Source organism: Pteronotus mesoamericanus, unplaced genomic scaffold (assembly GCF_021234165.1).
Source record: "Pteronotus mesoamericanus isolate MK-2021 breed Mesoamerican mustached bat unplaced genomic scaffold, CSHL_Meso_final contig_269, whole genome shotgun sequence".
NCBI lineage: Eukaryota > Metazoa > Chordata > Mammalia > Chiroptera > Mormoopidae > Pteronotus > Pteronotus mesoamericanus.
Window position 1 is genome coordinate 4,420,399 of NW_026555114.1, and position 24,346 is coordinate 4,444,744.

Genomic DNA, 24,346 nt, shown 5'->3' on the forward strand with positions numbered 1-24,346 from the left:
CGCGTTGGTCCGGCGGGGCCCGTTGGCACAGCCGCCTCCCGCAAGCTGCCTGCCCGGCGGCGGAAGCTGCGAGCTCTCCGGAGCGCCGCGCCCGGGCCGCCAGCGCTGCCCTCCCGCCGCCGCCCTCTGCGCCTCCTCAGGGCGGCCCCGCCCCCGTTCCCATCCCCCTCGCGCTCACCTCCCGGCTGTGCGGAGCGCGAGGCGGAGCGAGGCGCCCGCCGCCGCAGCTGCCCCCGCCGCCGCCGCCGCCGCCGCCGCCGCGCCGAGGGGCGAGAACCTGTACCGGCGACGCCGCTGACAGGAGGACGGCCGCGGGCTGCGCTCGCGGTCCGCGAGGCCCCGCCGCGCCTTGCCGAGGCGCAGACCCACCGCGGGCGTCGGAGCGCAGCGAGGTGCTCTGGGAATCGCGGGCGGCGCCGGCGGCGGCGCGGTCCTCCTAGAAGACCCCGGGGACTGAGGCTTGACCCCGAGGTGCAGCGAGCCCCTCAAGAGCGGCAGGTAAGAGACGCGGGGGAGCGGGGAAGGAAAGGTCGCTTAAGTGACAGGGGCGTTCGCCTCCGACGCTTCGACTCCAGGGAGAGGGGCGGGGGCGAGTAGGGAGACAGCGAAATGAGCAGCGAAGTGTCTCCGGTGTCCGAGGCGTGGAGAAGGTTGGCTCCAAGTGTGGCACTCGGGGTGGCTTTAAATGGGTCCAGGGTCTGTCACTTCGATGTTACCAAAGGTGTCATGGAATTTGGTACCGAGAGTGTCTCCTGATGACGAGGACCCAGGATGAGATGTGAGGCAGATTGCTAAACGTGGCAGGGAATGTGGTGCAGAACGAGTTGCAAAATGTGCCCCCAGAATGCAGCATAAAAGTAGTTGTGAGATGTGCCAGGTAAGGCACAGGATGGGTTGGCCTGTGTGGCGTTGAAATTCATGGTAGAAGTGTTATTAGCGTTATTAATTGTTCCCCCCGGGAAAGGAGGCGTAGTATAAGAAAGGATTAATAAGGCTCATTGCTAGATATTTTATCACAGGAAATCGAGAGGAGCTATGATATGCATTTTTGAGACAGGGATAGTGCCCACGTGAAAGAAGAAAAAAAAAAGCAAATTGTGTCTGGTTGTGAGATGGGAAAGAAAAATAGGGCTAAAATAATTCCAGGTTTTGATACCAGCATGTAGAGCACTGGGACAATTGTATCCTGTCTTCTGTCCCAGGTGTGGAATGTTTAAAATGTTTTCACAAAACGTAAACAATGATAATTAACATGAAGAAGATTTGGTGTTTTGGGTGTCTTTCGCTCTCTGCTCCTTTCCTGGAAAAGAAGAAAAAAGCATACAAAACCCCCCATGTCTTGACCACAATCCTGAGTTGACGATCACTAGGCAAAGGGAAATTTTATTCATGTGTGTCTCTTTCTTAGTTTTTACACAGGTGAAAATATCTGGAATCAGGAAAACAAAACAATATGGTGAACAAAAGGGATAAATTTTCAGGCATTTTGGGGGGCTGGAGTCAAAAGCTATTGCAATGGTTAATTACAGTGAATGACAGTAGTGATATATTTGTGCATGTTTTTGGTGTTGTGGCAAAATAGGGGAAAACATTGTATGCAGTAAATGTGGCATGAAAAGCAACAACATGGATACTGTCAGTGGAGTGCTTCTTGCAGCATTTCCTAGGTAGCTCATCTTAAGAATGCGAGTACAAAAAAAAAAAAAAAAAAAAGAAAGAAAGAAATATTAAATCAGCCTCTCTCTCCAGATATCTAGATAGAAAGATAGATAGATAGATAGATATTACTCATATGGTGCAAAACATTGTGACTTCCATTTAAGAAGAACATTTATGTTTTGAAAGAATTGTCAGAACAATTCTTTCAGAAGTAACAAAAGACATGAGCTATTTAATATAACTTATATGTATACATTCAATGAGTTTCTATGTACCTTGAAACAAGCAGAAATATCTGAATGTGTTCATTAGGATATAGTTAATTACTGATAGATTTTAGTGTTTTATGTTATTATCCTTGTAGATAAATTGAATTACTTGCCTGAATGTTTTCATATTAGGAACAGTCAGTAATTTGCCAGATAATCCAAAAATTTATACTGATTGACTTCTTCCTGGATCCAAATTCAGCTATTGAGGAATCATTTACTTCAAAGACAAAACTGGATTTTCCTTGAGGATTAATTTTGGGTTTTGGTTTCTTCTGTAGATTTATCCCTCACCTAAAGGCTATGTTGGAGCTAAAGCAAAGAGGAGAGGGCCAGAGGAAAATAAAGAGCAGTTCTGTTGGATCTTCCTGTTTTGTTCTGACTGTAAGCCATATGTACTGCCACCCCCTACTGTCTGTAGGAAGAGGTGTTGCAGAGTCCCGTTCTTTTCTTGTTATCACTGCCCCCTTGTGTAAGGGAAGAAATTGATAGTTGCAGTTAGGGAAACAGGTCTCAGATTGTTCTTAATAGAGTGCTTATGTAGATTATTAATCACCAGTTCTCTTCAGGGCTTTAAACTTACTGTTAATTAGCCTTCAGATTTAGCATCTATTTTTAATAGTACCTAATTTTAGTCAATAATTCAAATTTCTAAAGATATTTTCAGTGTGTTTGAAAGATGGTGGAGTACTATTGTTAATAGTAGTACCAGTAGTAATACCTCACTCTTATATTACACCTGTTAATGTGCCAGTCCTGTTATACACGTTTTAATCAGTTTCAACACCCAATGAAGTATATGTACTTTTATTTCCATTTTACAGTTGAGAAACTGAAACACGGTGATGTTAAAAAAACTTGCCCAAGATTATTTAGCCAGCAAGTGGAAGAGCTGAGTTTCATTCGGGACCTCTGGCTCCACACTCTGTGCTCTTTCATCACCGGTATACTTTTTTGGCCTTTCAATCAAATTAGTATTAACACACATCATTAAAATGCAGGTGCCCATCATCAAGCAAATATTATAAACCTAAGTAACTAGTAAGACACATAAATGTTAAGCCTACAAATACACACACAAAAAAATACAGTATGAACATTTTAGGAATTTATTTTTGTAATTTGTTTCTGGGATTATGAGTGGAGGAGTATCAGTACTTTTTATGTGGTTAAGGAGATATTTGTGATGGATTTTGGCTTCGGGGGAAAAAAGAAAGTTATTTTCAAGTAGTTTGACATGTGTGCGTGTGTATGTACTATCACCGGTAAACCTTACTACTAATTTTCTCTAGGAAGATTAACGAGAAATTATCTAATTTTTCCTGCCTACTCACATTTTTATGACCTCTATTTTATTTTTAAAAGTAATTAACGAAAATGGACGCATATGAACATTTTACTACTTCTGTCAACAATTGTTTGCTCAGATTTTTCTCACATTTGAACATTGTTTTCTAGATATTGACTACATGTGAAATAATATTTTTAAATGTATAAAGTATAAAGAGTAACAGTGCAGCCAACACTCATGTATCTTCCCCCCATTTAAGAAATAGAATGTTACGTTCTACAGTTGTGACGATTATTTTCTTCTCTTAGCCAAACTCTCTGCCATTCTGTGAATTACATATCCCATGTAATCAAACACTTCCTTCATTTATACATTTGTTGATAAGGAAGTTTAATATAATCTACAGATTATGGCTAAGACATTCAAGATGATGTTCATTTACTTCAATAAATTGTTGTAGACTCAGATCATGCTCTATTTATATTGGTTGATAGTTCATTTTAGCATACTTCACTCATAAAACCTGATTTGTTTGCATCTTTATCATGCAGTTTTACTAATGTTTTTAAACATTAGATTATTTCCCTCTGCCATCATTGATTCTTGACTGTTTTTAGCTAGCTCTCTAGCTTCTCCACTTCCCCATAAATATCTTTGATCTTTAAGTATTTTCTGAATTGATTGTGTGTGCAATATTTTGAATGGAGAAGGGAGAAGGCCTAGAAAGAAATATACTAAACCAGTAGTAGTTCCGAAAGGGGAATATTAGCATAGTTTATATTGATTAGTTATAAAGAACAAGTGTGCATAAAAGAAATGTGTCATATATCTTCCTCTAACAGTAGAATTAAAATTGAATCTTTGGGACACACTTATGGGGCACACAAGTTGAATTATATTGGATTGTATTTATGTAGAACCACAAGTGTTAGTTAGAATATTTTTACTGATGGTACCCAGATTTTATTTCAAGAATGCTGTTTAGTTTTCTATCACTATTCTGGGCAAGGTAACAAATGTTATAAAATAGTTTGGAAGTTGATTTTATTACATGGACTTTTTTTTTCTTTGAATGAATTGAAACTTAGCATTTTCTCTTAGAGGATAAGTTATCTTTAGTATTTAAGAGTCAAGGGTAATATTAGATAAAGAACAAGAAATTTGTTTTTGAGTTTTACAAGGCTAGAGCAGGTTGAATATACAATAGTGAAAAAAGTTTCTGGTAGGGATCTTTTTTATTCCAGAAAGTTGTAAGTAATTATGATACCATAATTATTTATGGAAACAAATTTCTTTTATTAGGCCACTTTTATTTTAAAAAATCTTTATAAATCGTTTGACAGCTATGTTTTTGGATAAGTATCAGCTAGTTGTTTTTTTTTATGAGCCACACATTACAAAAATATGTTATGTTCAGCCTCTATTGATTCTTGAATAGTTGAAGGTAAGTTTAAGAGGCAAAAGAATTAAGTTGGTTTAGTCTTAATCATGCCCTGTCTTTACCCTTTCTTCTCCATAATACAGTATCAATTTCTCTCTTTATTCAGTGCATGGTATATAGCCCACCTTTCAAACCCCCTCCCACCCTTTTTTTTTAAACAGAACTTGAGGGATTGTGATGCCAGTCATTTAAACTGAGTAGTTGTGATTATAGTAAATAATTTCATTGGTGTATTTTTTAAAAATCTAATTGCCCAGCAAACATTTTACTGTTAATGTCAAATTTATATACCTGTCTTTTCCATAGGCACTATTAACATTAAACCAACAGACAGGGTTTATTATGAACAGTAAAGAATTGCAATTTGGTACATGTAATCTACTGGCAAACTGCAAGCAAATCTAGAGAAACAAAGGGGAGGAAGACTCTTTTATGGACGAGGGAGGGGCTGTTGTAAAGGAAGAGTCCATTGGAGGAAACTGGAAGTTTGAAGTATGGTGACTTCATTGGCTGAATTATGGCAGTCTGCCATTGGCTGAACTGTTACTGAGAGAGGAGGAATATTCTCTTTATCCTTCTGAGGCATTATAGTAATGGAGATACAAGGTATGTCTCTTCCTGGTGGGGTAATAAGTGTGTGTTGAGTGACTCCTGCATGAGATGTCTCCCTTCGAGTCTCCTGACTCTATTTTAAATGAGGGTTCTGTTTATTAATTTTCATAGTACTTTGCTGCCAGAGTGATCTTTCTAACATGGTCATCTGATCATGTCACTCTTCAGAATCTTGCTATGGCTCCTTACCACTTAGTCGATAAAATGGAAACTCCTTAGCAAACCATGTGAGGTCCTTTATAATCTGATCCTTGCCTTTTCTCTTTAGACTCATTGCCTGCCATTCTTCAAAATTATGCTTCAACAATACTAAACTACTTGTGGTTCTTTAAATATATAATATTCCCTTACCTTTCTGTGCTTTTATATATGAAATTTTCTATGCATGGATTATTCCATTCCTCTCTTTTGCTGTGTGTGCAGACTGTTCATCAGCCTTTATGTCTTGGCCCAGCTAGTATTCTTTGAGTGAAGGTTTGCCCACTTTCTTGGGTGGACTTGGGAGGGCATTTTCTGTCTATTCTCCCATTGCATCTGTTAAATATGAACATTATAGTAGTTGTCACATCAGATTCTAATTATTTATATGTGTTACTACTAGTGTGTGAGCTCCTTGAAAGCAGGTACAATGGGTTTTCATCTTTTTTTTTCCAGCAACAGCATAGTTAGTACATAGTAGGTGTCATTATCTATTTATGGAATAGAGACTGTTGACAGTTATCTGAATTATGCCTTTGAAACTTCATCTTTTATTGTGGAATTAAAGAACATTCTAGGCATCAGGAGGTATATGTAGAGAAATATACATACATACATATTTAATCTAGAATATTATTCAGAGTAACTCCTGGACTATAATTGAAACTAACTCTAGAGTTAACTAGATTTTACTATTTTTTTATATTTACTGTGGTAAAGGGAGGAAGGTTAGAATGTTATCTGTGTGAACTTCAGCTGGATTGTTTTCATTTATATTAGAGGAGTTAGCAAACTAGTGCATGTGGGCCAAATGCAGCTCAGCATCTGTTTTTATATGGCCTGCAAGCTAATGATAGTTTCTATATTTTTAAATGATTGAAAAAATAACAAAAGAAAAATAATGCTTTGTGATATGTGAACATTGTAAGAAATTCAAATTTCAGTAGCCATAAACAAAGTGTTATTGGAATATAGCCATGCTTATTCACTTACATATTGGTTGTGGCCATTTTCTGGATACAGTAGCAGACTTGGGTGGTTGCAATTGGGACCATATAGCCCACAAAGCCTAAATATGTATTTACTATTTAGTCCTTTACAGATAACGTTTACTAGTGCTCAGTCTATTATATAGTCTGTGCCCACCAAATGTTCATTAAATGTCATGAGTTGGACACAGACCAACCATGTCTGTTTGAAGGCCTCTGCAGGGCATAATTGCTTCTATTTACTGAGAAAAGATTGGCCACTTTGCCTTAGTAGTGATTTACCTGACAGAGGCTACTGTTGTACCTCCTTATGACACCCATATTGTATCTAACTCAGTTTCTAACAAAGTGTAATATTTGATTCTATTCCTTTTTCTTAGAAGAGGTATCCCAAGCAGAGAGGTTCAAAGCACAGCATATAAGAGAAAATTTTTCTTTGCTCAGGTATCAGTCTCATTCGTATTTTGCATAAGAAATCATTGTTATATAAAAAAAATTCCTTGATTTTGTATATTAGTTTGTTATACAGGTACATTGTGTTTAAGGAATGAGTTAGATTATGTTGGAAAAATTGGATTTTTAGCTAGTGTATCAACATACTACATCATTCACTTAAATACTTATTGAATATGTATAGTAGTTACTTTTACTACAGTAGTCTTTCAGTTGAAGGTAGGCATTTTCTATTATTTCTTAGGTAAAAGCTAAAATTTTAATTCAGAATTCTTTGTCCTAGATACTCATTGTATTTCTAGGAAAAATACAGTTAAAGATAATGTATTAAAGTTTATCACTTCCCTAAAGTTTCACTGGCCAATGTTGGTAAGTTACAGTTTTCTTTAGGTGGCAAAGGTATTATGAAAAGGAAAACAGTGATTTATATATCCCTTTTTATAAATATTAGCAAGTGTTACAGACACAATATTCACAAAGAAAAGTTTATAAGCAATAATAGCCCTGGCTGATGCGGCTCAGTGGATTGAGTGCCAGCCTGTGGATTCCTGGTTTGATTCTCGGTCAGGGCACATTCCAGGGTTGCAGACCAGGTCCCTGATTGGTGGCATGTGAAAGGCAATCGATTGATGTTTCTCTTCCTCTCTAAAAATAAATAAATAAAATCTTTTTAAAAAAGTATATAAGCAGTTAATAGTGGAAAACTTTTGTTATTTCAAGCAGGTATCTTTGGACCAAGTAGCCATGCTTATCTCCTTGTCTGTAATACCATACTTGCATTACTATACCTGATTATAGAAGTTGACAACATGAAGAAATATGGCACCAGCTTTAATTGCCATGGAAACCCCCTTTCCTCACCTATGTATTACAGCATTATAAGTAGATTAGTTAGTTATTAAACTTGGAAATGGAAGTGAGTATGTAGATACTGATTTAACCTTTTTAGATATGAGGAACCTGCCTCAGATCTTAGTAGATTTCCTCTGCCCGAAAAGAAGGAAGTCTCTTCTTAGCCCTTTGTTCCTCATCTTCTGTTGTAGGATCCTACAATTCCTAGCTCTAGTTGCCAAATTTAATAAGCCAAAGCTAGTCAGGCTATGGAAGCTTGATGGGTATATGTTGTGCTCTGGAATTCTATTTCTGTTCAAATTCCATGGAATTCTGGAGGGCTCCCCAAGATTGTGGATTAGCGTGAACAAAGGTAATTAGCTTTAGTAGACATGTGGGATGAAGACTTAGTACATGCCCAAATCCTGCATCAGCATCAGAAAATCATAGCTCTTACCTTTTTAAGGCTTTAAAGTGGAAGAGACTTCCTTTGCAAGTTTTTACTCAAACATTCTTATATTACAGGATGACAGTACTATTGTTCAGTTTTAAGAAGCTTTTGAAATTCTGCAATCATGAGGCACATTGTATCATAGATAGAACATAAATTTGTGAGTTTTTGAATCATGAAAATAGGTTAGAATTATTGCTCTGTCACTAAGGGGTAAAACCTATCTTACAAGGTTCAATGATGGTGAAATGAAAGGATGTCAGTGAAAATCCTTAGGACAATGTCTGGTATTTAATGGGTGGTAATTTTTATTAGGCTTTGGAAAGTGTCCTGGATTTCTCTTTTTTGATATGTGCTTCGCACAGCTCCTCTCCGATATTTTCACTAGCATTATCAGTCTAGCTTTTTTCCTTGTTATCTTGTCTTACTCTTCTTTTCAGCCTTGCAAGGCATTTAAAAAACCCGTGGGAATTTGGCTACTGATTTATTTTGTGTTTTGAAATTTTCTTTTATGAAGGATTGGATAAGAGCTAAGAGAAAGAGTTCTTGAATAACTGTAAACCTCAAAATAAAAAGTCTTAGGAGAGAGATGCTGTTGGAAATTCATAATATGAATTTCTTTTTGGACTGTGTTTAACCACCACAAACTTGACAAAAAATTAATTTTTAATCTCCTCTATCAAATAACAAATCACAGCATTTCTTGAGATGAGCTCTGTGACAGAATTTTTTCAATTCAATCATGTAAACATTCTCAACTTTAATAAACACCTCTCACTTTTGTAATTTTTCTTTTTTAAAAATTTGTATGTGACAGTCAAGGTGGTTGGTTTTCTTTTGTGATGTACTTAATAAAAACGGCTTGTCTATTTACAGTGTAAAATAATAGAAAAAGTTTGTCCATCTTTCTTTACTCTAACAAGCTTAACTATTCAAAATCTCATTTTTCCCGAAGCTTTAGTTATTTCTTTTGTACATTCCTGCTAATCCCTGTATCATTATACAATTAGTCATTCTTTTTAGATGTTTTATTTGATTACTTTTAGAGAGAGGGGAAGGGAAAGAGAAAGTGAGGGAGGGAAACATCGATCAGTTGCCTCTCTCACGCCCCCAGCTGGGGATTTGGTCCCAAACCCAGGCAGTGTCCTGTCTGGGAATCCAAGCAGTAACCTTTCCGTTTGTGGGACAGCACCCAACCCACTGAGCCATACCAGTCAGGGCAGTCATTTCTTTAAATGGACTTGACTCATTATCTCTTAGTTTTATTCTTTATTGTCCTAATATCCATGTTTGTGCTAGTTATAAAGTAAAAACTAGTTCATTCCAAAGGCATCTGGCTTAATGTACTTGCGAAAGACCACTTAGATGCAACTTTGGCTCCAGACTAGATTTTGTATTTCTAAATAAGTGAACTATATAATGATTACTCTCCTTGCTTTAGATCATTTAATTCTCTTTTTTGTCTTTGGCAAAAATGACTAATGGTAGCCATTTATTAGTTGTCAACAAAAGTTAATTGTCATTTCTTATAATGGATAACTGTTTTCTTCTGTTACTCTACCTGCAACCACTAAAATAAATAAAATGTATGAATAAAGAAAAAAGTATTTTTCTCTCCGCTCAGGTGTCTCCCTTCTCCACTTTTACTACAACATTAACCAACACTTAGTATTTTCCAACATCTTTCTCTTTGTTCAAAAACATAAAAGCATACAGCCTTGACCAATGTGGCTCTTTGGGCATCATCCTGCAAAGCAAAAGGTCACCAATTTGATTCCCAGTTAGGGCACATGCCTGGGTTGTGGGTTTGGTCAGGGTATCTATTAGAGGTAACCAAAGTTTCTCTGTCACATTAATGTTTCTCTCCCTTTCTTCCCCTCTAAAAATAAATAAATAAAATCTTTAAAAAAAAACATGTAAGTGTAGGGTAAAAGTAGGTTTATAGTTAGTCATATGGAAAAATAATACAATAATGAGTATAAACTCTATTTCATGTACTCACAACTGTAAACCTACTTTTGCTCCACCTTGTATATACATACATATACAGGCTTCTGTAATTTGCTTTATTCATTTAAGAATATATCATGGCTCTCCAGTTTGGTAAATGAAACTAATTAATTTTACAAAGATGAGTAACATTCCAGAGCATATTAACATTATAATTTATTCTGTTCTTCCTTAACTGATGGATGTTAAGATTTTATTTTATTTTATTTTTTGCTATTATGTTAGTCAGCTTTTACTCATGACAGGAAAAGCAAACATTCTAAATAAAATATTAGCAAAATAAATCCAGCAGTGTATTTTAAAAAAGTACCTCATGATCAAGTAGTTTATTCTAGGAAGTCAGGACAGTTAAATATTAACGTAATTTAGTAACATATTACAAGATAAAAACTATATTATTATTTCTCTCTTTTGGGTTGAGTTGGGGGACTTTGTATTGGAGGACTACTGGCCTTTGGTTGTCAAAACCTGGTACCTCGACAGTATGGAAATAAACATACTTCTAGAGACAGAAGTGGATGATATGGGCAAGCTTGTTCAATTTAGGGCTGACACCTTTTAAGATCTTATATTTCATTACTTTGGGCTTAATGAGCACCTCGTTGGCCTCTGTACAGGTGCTCATTGCCTTTGAAACACTGGCTTGAATCTTTCTGAGGCTTTTCTTGTTGTGCTTGTTGTCAAAATATCCATTCATTGGGATCTAAGTTTCTTGAAGCCATTTCTAGGACTGGTTGTATATGATGTTGTTCTTGGGTTTGGCCATATCTCTTCTGCCAGCTGTAACCCTGGGAGTGGTGAAGACTAGAAAAAAGAGACCACCGACTATCTTAATAGATGCCAGAAAAGCATTTTATAAAATTTTGTAGTAATTTCCTCAGACTATATGTGGTGTAATTTCTGAATCCCTGCTTGAATGAAGATATCTTCTGTCTTGATCAGTGAATGATAATTTGGCTGGAGATAGTGTTCTTGAATTTTAATTCTATTTTTCCTATATGGTATATACAATTTATACCACTGTCATCAAGCTTCTTGTGCAAGAGATAAGTCTGATGCTAGTCTATTCACCTTTCTTTACAAGTAACTGGTTCTTTATCTTCGGCATAGTTGTGGCATCCTTGTGACCCCTGAGATGATCAGGTCCAGTCTCATTACGCACTTTATCCCTTTCATTTCTTGAGAAATCCAATACTGCCAGTTTATCTCTCATTTGTTGGACTCTTCTTGTCTGTGTAGTTTTTTATTTTCCTCTTTCTGGCCCCAGTTTTTCCTTTGTTATGTGTTATTCTTTAATGTTTAGTAATAGCAATAGTAAACTCATTTTGGTCATTCTGAGGTACACATTCTTAGGTACACATTGTGCTCTTTCAAAAAGTAGTTACAAATTTTTCTATTTTAGGAAAGTTTTGTTTTTAAATTATTGTTTTTGATATTCTGTTCCTTGCTTTGATTTTCTTCAGGGATTTTTATCATCTATGGGCAATATTCTTTGCTTTTCTTTAGTATGTATCGCTTTCTCAAATCCTTTTTATCACTCTGAGCTATAAAATTTTCCTCTTAAGAGATTATCTGCTTTTATTCACTCTTGTCTTCATTTCTGGAATGGTTCTTTCTTTTTATTTTTTATTCTTTTCTGAGTTAATGTTATCTCATTTTAGTCTGTGCAATTCTCGCACCTGTTCTTTCATGTATAGTGTCATTTTTTTAAGGTCTTTTAGCTCATTTTGAAATAGCATGTTACAGTTTTAATCTGTTATGTGGGCACGTCTTTCTGGCCTGCTTTCATTGTCTGTAGGGATATTAATCTGCTCCTTATTTCTCTTTTCTCATAACAACTTTGTATGGGATTGACATTGATACTTTTCTATGATTTGCTTTTATTTAAAATTAATAAAAAATATCTTATAGAATGTGGTTGGGTCAGGAAAAGCTTTTTAACTTCACAGAGTTTTTTCTTTTGTTGTTTTTGTGTTGTATTAAAAAGTATGGCAGCTTGCTTTCTGAGGCTTTCTGGCCTTATTCTCTAGTAGTTGTGCCTGGACCTTTTCTTTACTTCATTTCTCTTGTCTGATCCCAATTTTTGTCTATTCACCCATTTTTGATCATGAAACTCTTCCTCTGTGCCTTTTGGAGTTCACTGTCAGTCATCTGCAAAACTCCTTTTTATCTTTAACCTCTTGACTAAACATTACTACCTTTTTTTCCTAACTGAACCAGCTCTTCCCTGAAGAGTTAAGTGGTGGCTCCTCCTATTCAGGTGCATTAAATGTTCTCTTTGCTTTTCATAGCTGCTTCTAGATTTCTTCTGGGCTCATTGCTGCTCTCCTGCTACTCCAGTTGTAATTGTTGATTTCGGTATCCATACAAATGAACCTTCTGACATTCTGGCCTCTGGACTTCTCTACTGATCTTGTCTTTTGTCCCAGTCATTTCTGTGGCATATCCTGTGCAGATGTTTTAAATCCTCAGTGCATCTGCATTAACTGGGGAGCTTTGAAAAACTACAGATGCCTAAGATTCACTCTGAATTCTATCTTGGTTAGTCTGAGTGTGGCTTAGGATATTATTTTTAACAGTTTTCCAAGGTAACTTTAATGTGCAGCCAAGATTGAGACTGCCCTAGACCTTGTTATTACCAATAACTACAACTTTCTGTAATGTCAGTTTTTGGCATTTTGGTCTCCGACTACCACCTTTAGTGTTTCTGGCTCACTTCTTCTAGTACCCAGCAACTTCATTCTTTGACTTCATTGGGACCTTATCATTTACAGCCTTTTCAGTGTTCCCCAATGCATTCATGTCCTTACTTTTCTAACTAGCCGAATTCCCATAGCCCATCATTATAATTACTCTCCTGCATCTACCCTCAGCCCCCTTGACCTTTCTCCCATGGTTGTTCTTGCCTGGCAAAACCCAACCCAAGTTAAAACCAACTCTACCTATTTTATACCTGTACATTGGTAGCTGAATATCGCTGGAGCAGAACAACTATGTTGACTTCAAATTCTTGACTTGTATGATTTTTAAGGAATCAAATGCAAAAAAATGAATATTCATTTTAATGAGTTTTAACAATGGTATATACTTGTGTAACTATTACCACTAACAAGATATAGAACATTTCTATCATTTGAAAAAGTTTTTATTCATGCCTCTTTCTATTTAAACTTCCTCCTTCCCCCTAACCAAGAGGGAACCCTTTTTTAAACTTCTACCATAGATTAGTTTTGTTAATTCTTCTACCTCATATACATGGAGTCACACAGTATATTTTGGTTTGGCTTCTGTATCAGTCCGTGTCCAGTTATGAGAGAGTACATAGTAATTTGAACAGTGACCATTAATATAATAATTATTGACTATAACAGGGAAGTGGAGTAATAAGGGATTTGCTAGTAAGAAGTGAAGAGAATATAAGAGTAATAAGTATACAGAGAAGTCACTATTCCTGGACTGAGAGTGTCCAAGGAAGAGTGCTTTCCACACCTGGCATTTAACTGTTGGAAAGAACATGGCCGTGACTCACTGAGTGGCAGAGAAATTGTTGTGATGCCACTATGCCAAAACTTTCTGGAAATCTATTCTCCAGAACTTCCTAGAAATCTGCCTGCCAAGGAAAGCTCTATACAATTGTGTCTTACCAAAGGTACTCAACTATAAAACCACCAGAGGGAGCATGCTGGAGGAATGTGCTGGTTGCAGGGTACTCCTGGCCACTATGTAGTTCAGGGCAGAACACTGGAGAAGCTGCCTGTGCTGCAGGAACCAAGTGTTGGAGAAACCATGCGCATTATAGGAGCCTGCTGAGCAAGTGCACTAGAATAACGAAACAAAATTCCTGCAAAGGTATTCCAGGACCTCTACTGACAAAGTTTAACATTGTGCCAACTAGCAAAGAAAAAAAATATGCTTAAAGGAATCAGATCCATTTCACAGTGCAGGCGAAAAAGAATGAATTTGAATTTGAGAGGCAAAAAAGATGATTATTAGTGTGGGTCACATTTTCTCTTTTGGAATCTCCTAATTTTTGATTTTATGCTAGGCATTTAAAAAAAATAATAAAAGAGTAGTAGAGACTGAAGTAAATACTGTTTACCTCCAGAGAAGGGTGTGCTGCTAGTTGTTACTCTTTCCATTAACAGTGGTATTCTGATTTATTTTTGCTGACTGGGTTTTGTTGTAGCTTAGTTTATTTCAGTTTACCATTGGCTTCAAATGTATTGAGGGTGGTGTTAGGACTTTTTTTTGTTAGGCTTGGTATCTGTTTTCAGAGATTTGCTTTGTAGCCTGGCTGCCAAGTGTTTATGGTTTATCCTTCCTGTGTTTATTCTTCTCCAATATTAGCATATACATGCATAATTTCTTATTTCCTCTTTCAGAAAAGGTAGCATACTATAATATTTCTTTGCATTTTGTTTTTTTTAATTTAACATTATGAAAATAAGTTTATACTACTTTATAGAAATCTTTTTATTTATTTATATTTCCTGTACTCTCAGTATATATGTACTGTGGTTTATTTAGTCAGTCTACTATGTCCGGACATTTATGTGGTTTTTTAACATGCTATAATAAAAAATAATACTGTATAATCTTTTGTGTATGTATTTTCATATTATTGGAGTCCATTCTCTCTTAAATCCCTTCCAGATCCCTTTGCCCTCACTATTCCAGTGAAACTTCTCTTATCAGGAACTTCATGTTGCTAAATACAGTAGTCAGTTCTTTTCTTTTTTTTTTTATGTTTTGAATAGATTTTTGAGTTTTATTGAAATTTTACATGAACAAGAAATTGGAAATACAGTCACATCAAAGAACAGATTGTCACAGCTTTGATGTTTAAGCCAAACAAATTTTGTAGGGCAGATTTCAAAAAGATGTGAAGTTATAACAGTTTAAAAACACAGTTAACCTACTTGTAGGAATGCAAAACATAAAATCATAGGTTATTTTCAATACATGAAAACTTAAATTTGTTTGGTTTAATTTCTTAAAACTACTAAGACAAAACATTAGCTCGTATTTTTATTTACACTATACTCCATACTCCTGTGAATCTGTCTCAGATCCAAAAAATGAAACTGTCCAAAACCGAAGTTTCTGCAAAATCATGATTTAACAGTGTGCTCAGCTTGGTTTGAAGGTAAAATGAAGCCTGAAATGATAAAAGCATTGTAATCCCCAGAATAAGGAAACTCTGCAAGCCCAACAATGTCCAAGAGCATTTATGAAAAGAAGAAAAATAAAAAGACAAGTATATACACAGTAGTGATTTCTTCAGCCTAATATACAAATGGCAGCAAACTTCTTAAAGATGAAACAGTTAAAGCCAATTCTTTTTTTTGAAGAATGTAGTAGATCTAGAGTCAGTTGTGTCTTGCCAGTATCATTTTCAAGCCCTCACTTGTCTATTTCTGCTGTTGCCCATGAGTATCCTGATAAAATTCCTGGTCGTCATTTTTGTAACCATTGTTAACCAGAATAGTCATCACCTTGTTGAAGCGGCTGCTGAGTGATGGGTTGTCAACCCCAGTTCTGTTGGTCGCTGGTCTGGTGGCGCTTGGAATCAGGTTGGTTGTACCCATCTGCCTTTCTCTTGCCTCCTATGTTGCCCCAACAGTTGCCCTGAGTTCCACAGGAACCATGGCCTCTCTGCTGTTGAGCAGGACCCCCTCTGCCACTCCTAGCGCCTCTTGGTGGTCCCCAAGGTGCCCCCCTCTGTGAATAGCCAGCTCTACCTTTTGGAGGTGTTGCTCCCCGCCCCTTTGGTGGTGGTGGTGGAGCACTTTCCCTCCCCTTCCTCCTCCTCTTCCTCTTACTAAATACAGTAGTCAATTCTAAGTCCTCATCTCATATGAACTCAGTCTGCATTCACTCCCTCGATAATCTATTTTGGCTGATAATCTCATTCAGTCTTATGTTTTTATTTACTGTGTATATGTTGGTAACTTCCAGATGTATATATTCAGTCAAGTTTCTTTCCCAAATTCTAGACTCATATATCCAGTTGCTTACTTGACATTTCTAATTTGATGTCTAATATGCATCTCAAACACATTAGTCCAAAATTAAATTTTTCATTATTTTTTCCACATCTTCTTCCACCTATTCTTCTGCAGACTTTTCCATTTTGCTAATGGCAGTTCCATCCTTTCACTTGTTTATAATGTTGTTGTCATCCTTGATTTCTCTTTTATATCCCCCATACCCAATTGGTTGGGAGATCTATTGGCTGTACCTTCAAAGCATACGTAGAATCTGAGCACTGCTGACCACCTGCGTTCAGTTGATACTGCTTACCTGGATTACTGTAGCCAGCATCCTAACTGGTTTGCCTCTATAGTTTCTTTTCAATACAGCAGCCAGGGTGATCTCTTTAAAATACATTACTCATGTTTTTACTCTTCTTAATATCTGCCCCTTAACTTCCCATCTTACTCACAATTAAAGTTAAAATACTCACAAGGGCTAAAAAGGCCCAACACATTGTGGTTTGAATCATTTCTCTGATCTCACATACTTCCCTAACTCCCCTCTCTTGCCCCCTGGTCCACTGTGCTCTACACAGTCCTCTTTGCCGTCTTCTGAACAAGCTGAGAATGCTTCTGGCTTATGACCTTTGCATTCACTGTTCCTTCTGCCTGGAATTTTCTTTCCTTTGGTACCTGCATAGCTTATTTCATCATATCCTTTAGGAACTCAGAGCTCTTTAAATATTAAGACATAAATCTTTTTTTCAGCTTAGAGCAGTGGTTCTCAAACCATTGCATGCCTCATAATCAGAAGGAAAAACTAAAATTCATTTATTTAGAAGTACATCTGGAGCAATTGTTTTAAATATTATGAATGCATGTGAAGATTATCAGAAAAAAAATTGGTAAAAAAAGGATTTTAATAGATCTTTCAGGGCTCACAAGGAGAAGGAAAGAGATAATATAAAGGATGAGAACTGAAATAACTTGTAGAGAGAAAGATTTAAAGGTGATATTACGTTTGCTTAGAAGACAGAAAGGAATCTATGTGTAGGTGGGTGGAGTTTAAAGTTGTAAGTGGGTTAACTGAGAACTTTACCCTGAAAGTTTTATCTGTTTTTTTATCCCTACTTTTATTTTCTGACTCTCTCTTGATCTATTCTCACCCTTTCTTTACTCCTTTTCCTGATTATTGTATTACAAATCTATTCTGACTGCTTTGCTTCATACTCCTCTGTATACCCACCCAGAAAATCTTAATAGTATTTCTCTTGATTATCATTTTGTAATGTATTTCATTATTTTAAGATGAGTTCTTCGTTTTTATTTTTTTAAAAAACTAGACTTTTTCTTAATATTGATCTGTCATTAACTGTCCATTCAAAATTTTACTTTATCCAAAATAGAATCCTTAGTTCAAGTTTTACTTACTCTCTGCCTCTCCCTTGTTTGGACCTTTATTTTCCATCTAATTTCTAACAGTCTCAAATTTATACATTTTATTCCATAGGATTTAGGGCTTGCACATTGTGGTATGAATATGCTTGAAATATCAATGAATGAACTTATAAGCTATAACAATAGAATTTTCACTCATTTTCTTTTTTCTGCCTCATTAAGGACAGCTTTCTTGATTAAAGATACTGTTCTTGGATCCTCTGCTGATAGAACTTTTTTCTTAATGAATGCATTAAAATACCCCATTTTTATTTATTTTTATTTTTTTGAATTATATTTTATTGATTATGCTATTACAGTTGTCCTGATTATTACCCCTTTGCCCCACACCAGCCGTATCCCCCACTCCCTCAGGCATTCCCGACACCATTGTTCATGTTCATGGGTCATGCATATAAGTTCTTTGGCTACTCCATTTGCTATACTGTACCCCATGGCTATTCTATAGCTACCTATTTGTACTTCTTAATCCCCATTCCCCTTACCACTGCCCCCTCCCATTTGGCAACCCTCAAAATGCCCTCTATATACATGATTCTGTCTTTGTTCTTTTTGTTTGCTTAGTTCATTTTCTAGAATCAGTTGTTGATATGTTTTTAGCCATTTTACTGTTCATAGTTTTGACCTTTTTCTTAAATAAGCCCCTTTAACATTTCATATAATAATGGTTTGGTGATGATGAACTCCTTTAGTTTTTTCCTGTCTGGGAAGCTCTTTAGCTGCCATTTGCTACTAAATGATAGCTTTGCTGGATAGAGCAATCTTGGCTGTAGGTGCCTGCTTTTCATGACTTTGAGTATTTCTTGCCAGTCCCTTCTAGCCTGCAAAGTTTCTTTAGAGAAGTTAGCTGACAGCCCTAATGGGAACTCCCCTGTAGGTAATTAACTTCTTTTCTCTTGCTGCTTTTAGGATTCTATCTTTATGTTTAACCTTTGGCATTTTAATTCTGATGTGTCTTGGAGTAGGCCTCTTTGTATCCATCTTGTTTGGAATTCTCTTTGCTTCCTGGACTTGCATGACTGTTTCCTTCACCAAATTAGGCAAGTTTTCTTTCTTTTAGTTTTTCAAACATATTTCCAATTTCTCGTTCTTTCTTTTCTCCTTTTGGCACCCCCATTATGCGAATGTTGGATATCTTGGAGTTGTCCCAGAGTCCACTTATACTGTCCTCATTTTTATTGGATTCTTTTTTATTCTTGTTCTGATTGGTTGTTTTTTGCTTCCTTATGTTCCAAATCATTGATTTGATTCTCAGCTTCATCCACTCTACTGTTGTCTCCCTGTACATTTCATTTAGCTGTTTTTCTGGAGTTTTGATCTGTTTTTTTCATTTGGGCCATGTTTCTTCGTCTCCTCGTTTTGGCAGCCTCCCTGTGTTTCTATGTATTACATAGAGCTGTTTTGACTCTGTGTCTTGGTAGTGTGGCCTAATGTAGTAGGTGCCCTATAGTGTCCAATGGCACAGCCTCCCCTAATCACCCAAGGTGGATACTTGAGGTGTGCCCTTTGTGTGGGCTGAGTACACCCTCCTTTTGTAGTAGAGCCTTGGTTGCTGTTGGCAAGTCAGTGGGAGGGATTTACCCAGGCCAGTCAGCCACAGCAATTGGCTGTGACCATGTACCACCAACCTCTGACCTCAGTGCAGGATCAGCTGTGAAGGGGAAAGGTGGTGGTGCTCTCGTGGTCTGTGGCTTTCCAGTGATTGTGTAGGATCTGGGATTTCCCAGTTGGTGGAAGGTCAGTTTCCACCTGTGTTCTGCCTGGGGCCACCCTGCCCGAGCTATAAAGTAATCTGAGATGGCTGGTACTTGTGCTGGACTTGGAGATTCCCCGGCAAAGCCAATCTGTGAATCTAGGCTGGCAGCTGCTAGTGCCAGGTCTAGAGCTTGCTGAGGCCACCTGTTGCTTATTTGAGAGGATTTGGGAAGATGTGGAGCAGAGCTAAGACCATTCATTCATATGGAAAAGCAGCTTGGGTGGCCTGGTAAGTTGGGTGGGGTGGAGTCTCTGGGGATTTCCAGGGTGGGTCAAACAGTGGTAGCCTGGTTGATGGAGACTCAGATATGACAACAGCTTGCCAGTTCTGTGGGAAGAGGGTTTAGAAAAGGGACAATAGCCTCTGCTCACCTTGATGCCAGACTCTTCAGTTTCTGCCTTTATGCCACTGGTGTCTTTCATGCTGCTAAACCCCAGTGCTGGAGCTCAGAGAGCATGAGTCTGAGTAAGTCCCTGTGTGGGTTCTTTAAGAGGAACTGCTTGGGGCTCCAGAAGTTTCTTCCTCTGACTCAGTGCCTACTGGTTTTTGCAACCAGAAGTTGTGGAGACTTATTTTCCTGGCTTTGGAACCCTGAACTATGGGGCCCAAATTTTTATTTACTATGTGTGGGCGAGAGACCAGGCTGTTGTGCATCTGCGCCCCTACAGTCTTAATGAATGTGGTTTCTTTAATTCCGTAGTTGTCAGACTTCCATTCAACTCTATTCTGACAGTTCTGAGTGATGGTAGTTCTATATTTTAGTTGTAATTTTGATGTGGTTGTACCAGGAGGTGGGCTGTGTCTCCTTATGCTGCCATCCTGACCAGAAGTCATAATACCCCACTTTTAGTAATGGGTGTATAGGTATGAGTATGTATTTGTTAGTTGATATCCCACTGTGTCATTGCTTTACAGATGAATAATTTAGCAATACTTTACTGATGAATAATTTAACACATTCTGTTAAATGAGTTTTGTGGAGTAATAGCCTTTACTGATTTTCTAGATGGGTTCTTTTTCTAGGTGCTTTTACATACTGTTAGGATTATGTTCAGCTATAACAGAAACTCAAGTACGGTGGCTTACTCAAGTAGGATTCTTTTTTTCAGGTAACGGAAAGTATGCATATTTGTGGCCCAGGGTTTATGGCAGTTCCACAATGTCATCAGGGACACAGGCTCCTGCTATGTTATTTTCTCTGCTATCCTTGAAGGGTGGCTTTTGCCTTATGGATTGCAAAATAGTTGTTTCCCTCCCCAGACATTTTAGTTTAGTTTTGTTTTTTTTTAAATCAGCAAAACAGTTTTCTTCAGTCCTTGCCCATAAGCCTAATGCTTTCATTTCTTTGGGTACAACTGGGTCACCTGACCATCATAGAATGCAAGGAGTCCGATATTTTAGGCACATTACTAACTTAACCAAAATTAGCGTTTTGTTAATAAGAAAGAGAATTTGGGTAGGTAACTTGAACAGTTGGTAGGTGGTATGCAATTATACATCTCTACTCTTAAAACAGCCTTGCAAGTTAGATGGTGTCATGTTTGTTGCAGAGGAGAAAATGGAGGTCAGAGAGGCTACGTAACTTGGACAGTCATGTAGTTAGTAATAGATAGAGCCAGGATATGAACATAGGCAAGTCTCTGTCCAAAATTGTACTCTTTCCATTACATTACATGATCTCTTTGTGGTGTTCACTTAGCAGTCTGATTTAAGTAAAGATTTTGTATAAATAGTGTTTAAGATATTTTAATAAAATGTGATGCTCTTTTAGACTAGTTTATTGGTGTTTAAAAAATTATAATGTGTAATTCCAGTCAAGATGGAAGTATAGATAGATACACTTTGCTTCCTCACACAACCAAAAGAAGGACAACAAATTTAAAAACAAAAAAAACAACCAGAACTGCCAGAGTATCAAACTGTGTGGCAGTCTGACAACCAAGGAGTTAAAGAAGACACATTCATCCCAACTGGTAGGAGGGATGGAGATGGGCAGCCAGGGCAGAGAGTACGTGCGGCAAGGCAGCAGCTGGAGGACTGGGCGAGGTGGTAGCTGGCGGACCAGGTGGTCTTACATTTGCTTATGGATAAACTGGGAGGAACAACTGGGGAGCAACACAGACCACGCAGCCCAGAGTTCCAGCGTGGGAAGAGAAAGCCTCAAAACCTCTGGCTGTAAAAATCTGTGGGGGTTGTGGTGGTAGGAGAAACTCCCAGCCTCATAGGAGTGTTCGTTGGAGAGACCCACAGAGTCCTAGAATGTACACAAACCAACCCACCCAGGAATTAGAACCAAAAGGGTCCGATTTGCTTGTGGGTAGCAGGGGAAGTGACTAAAAGCAGCCCTAGAGCCAAGAAAGCAGCTTTGTTCCCTCTCTGACCCCTCCCCCACATACAGTGCCACAGCACAGCCCTGGCACTGTGGTTGCCTTTCCCTGGTGAATACCTAAGGCCCTACCCCACACAATGTAACAGATGTGCCTAGACAAAGAAATATGGCCCAAATGAAAGAACAGATCAAAACTCCAGAAAGAATACAACTGAGCGATGAAGAGATAGCCAGCCTATCAGATGCAGAGTTCAAAACACTGGTAATCAGGACACTCACAGAAATGGTTGAGCATATATCACAAAATAGAGGAAAAAGTGAAGGCAATGAAAAGTGAAATAAAGAAAAATATACAGGGAACTAACAGTGAAGGGAAGGAAACTGGAACTCGAATCAACAATTTGGAGCAGAAGGAAGAAATGAACATTCAAACAGAACAGAATGAAAAAACAGGAATTCAAAAAAATGAGCAGAGGCTTAGGAACCTCTGGGACAACTTTAAATGTTCCAACATCCAAACCATAGTGGTGCCAGTAGGAGAAGAGGAAGAGCAAGAAATTGAAAACTATTTGGAAAAAGAATGAAGGAGAACTTCCCCAATCTGGCCAAGGAAATAGACTTCCAGGAAGCTCAGGGAGTCCCAAAGAAGTTGGACCCAAGGAAGCACACACCAAGGCACATTATAATTACATTACCCAAGATTAAAGGTAAGGAGAGAATCCTAAAATAGTAAGAGAAAGGAGTTACCTACAAAGGAGTTCTTATAAGACTATCAGCTGATTTCTTAAAAGAAACCTTACAGGCAAGAGTGGGCTGGAAAGGAGTATTCAAAGTCGTGAAAGGCAAGGACCTGCATCCAAGATTACTCTATCTAACAAAACTATCATTTAGAATGGAAGGGCAGATAAAGTGCTTCCCAGATAAGGTCAAGTTAAAGGAGTTCATCATCACCAAGCCCTTATTATGTGAAATGTTAAAGGGACTTATCTAAGAAAAAGAGGAAGATCAAAACTATGAGCAGCAAAATGACAACAAACTCACAACTATCAACAACTGACCTAAAAACAAAAATAAAAACTAAGCAAACAGCTAGAACAGGAAAAGAATCACAGAAATGGAGATCACATGTAGGATTATCAGTGAGGGAGGGTGAGAATGGGGGAAAAGGTACAGGGAATTAGAAGCATAAATGGCAGGTACAAAATAGACAGGAGAAGATTAAAAATAGTATAGGAAATGGAGAAACCAAAGAACTTATGTATGACCCATAGACATGAACTAAGGGTGCGGGGGATGGGGGATGCTGGTGGGAGGTGGGTGCAGGGCAGAGGGGAATAAAGGGGAGGAAAAAAATGGGACAACTGTAATAGAATAATCAATAAAATATACTTAAAAATTATCACATGTACCAGAAAGTTCCTGATGCTTGATTTTTTGGGGGGTATGTAGAAATGAAGAGATTCTTACCATATCAGAATCAAGATAAACTGAATGATGTTAATAACTTTGAGACCTGTTCAGATAGAGAGGATTTTCACAAGCATTTGATAAGGACTGTAGCTGAATCTTCAAATTAAACTAGATATAATGATATTTAATAACCTGGGGATTGTCAGAAAGCAGATCACTTTAGGTTTATTTTACTGAGTTGATTAGTATTCTGTGATTTCTAATGACCACATGCCTAAATACTCATATTTCTTAGCATGTTTGACAAAAAACACTATATATCAAATTATAAAGTGTCACCAACCTGATATTTTAATAAACACTTTTAAGCATAAATTTGTCCTCAAACTGGCAAAATAGTTCTCATTTTGCTTTTTTTTTAAACCTCATCTGTTGATATATTTTCATTGATTTGAGAGGGAGGAAGGGAGACAGACAAACATCAATGTGAGAGAAACACCAATTGGTTGCTGCCCCTATGTACCCTGAATGGGAATCAAACCTCCAACTTTTGGTGCACTGGACGACCAACTGAGCCACCTGGCCAGGGCTCTCATTGTGCTTTATATACATTTAATTTTTTATGTTCAAGTACTGGCACTTCATATACTTATTTGGGCAACATTATTTTTCTTTGTAGTCTTATTAGTGCCTAATCATTAAAACATGTTTGTGTAGCTTATAAACATGTGAAAAAGCATATAAGAAGATATGTATAGGTGGAGATATTACAACAAATAGAAATTATCTCTTTCTAAAGCCTAATTTCTCCTCTTCTCTTCCTCCTTTCCCCACTGCCAGTGACCATAGCTTGTTTAGGGAAGAAGGCTTGCATGAAGGAATTGAGGGATTTATTCATCTCTTGTAGTGGGGGACTTTGGATATCAGAGTAATCAAACTAAATTCATCATCTTTTCAGAAAATATTTATTGAATTTTACATGCCAGGCAATGTACTACTGTTAAAGATACAAAGATGAGTTTAAAGAAAATTATGTCATAGTATGTAGGGAGGAAGTTATTACAAGAACAGGTTTTGGAATCTGGCACATCTGAGTTCACATTTTGAATTGTTATATTTGTTAGATGTATGATTTGTGGCAAATTGCTGAACCCCTTGTAGCCTTAGTTTTCTCATCTGTAAAAGATTCATTTTATAGGATTTTTGGGTTGAAT

At 37.5% G+C, this 24,346-nt stretch overlaps 1 protein-coding gene across 1 annotated transcript in view; it reads left to right on the forward strand.

Annotated features, from left to right (window-relative positions):
• Window positions 1-279: 279 nt before the first annotated feature.
• The window catches only part of TANC2 (tetratricopeptide repeat, ankyrin repeat and coiled-coil containing 2), a 288,620-nt gene continuing 264,553 nt past the window's right edge, over window positions 280-24,346 (forward strand). Inside the window, exon 1 of the mRNA XM_054574907.1 lies at window positions 280-498. The gene's annotated coding sequence lies outside the window, so the exon portion shown is untranslated. The remainder of the gene's footprint in view (window positions 499-24,346) is intronic.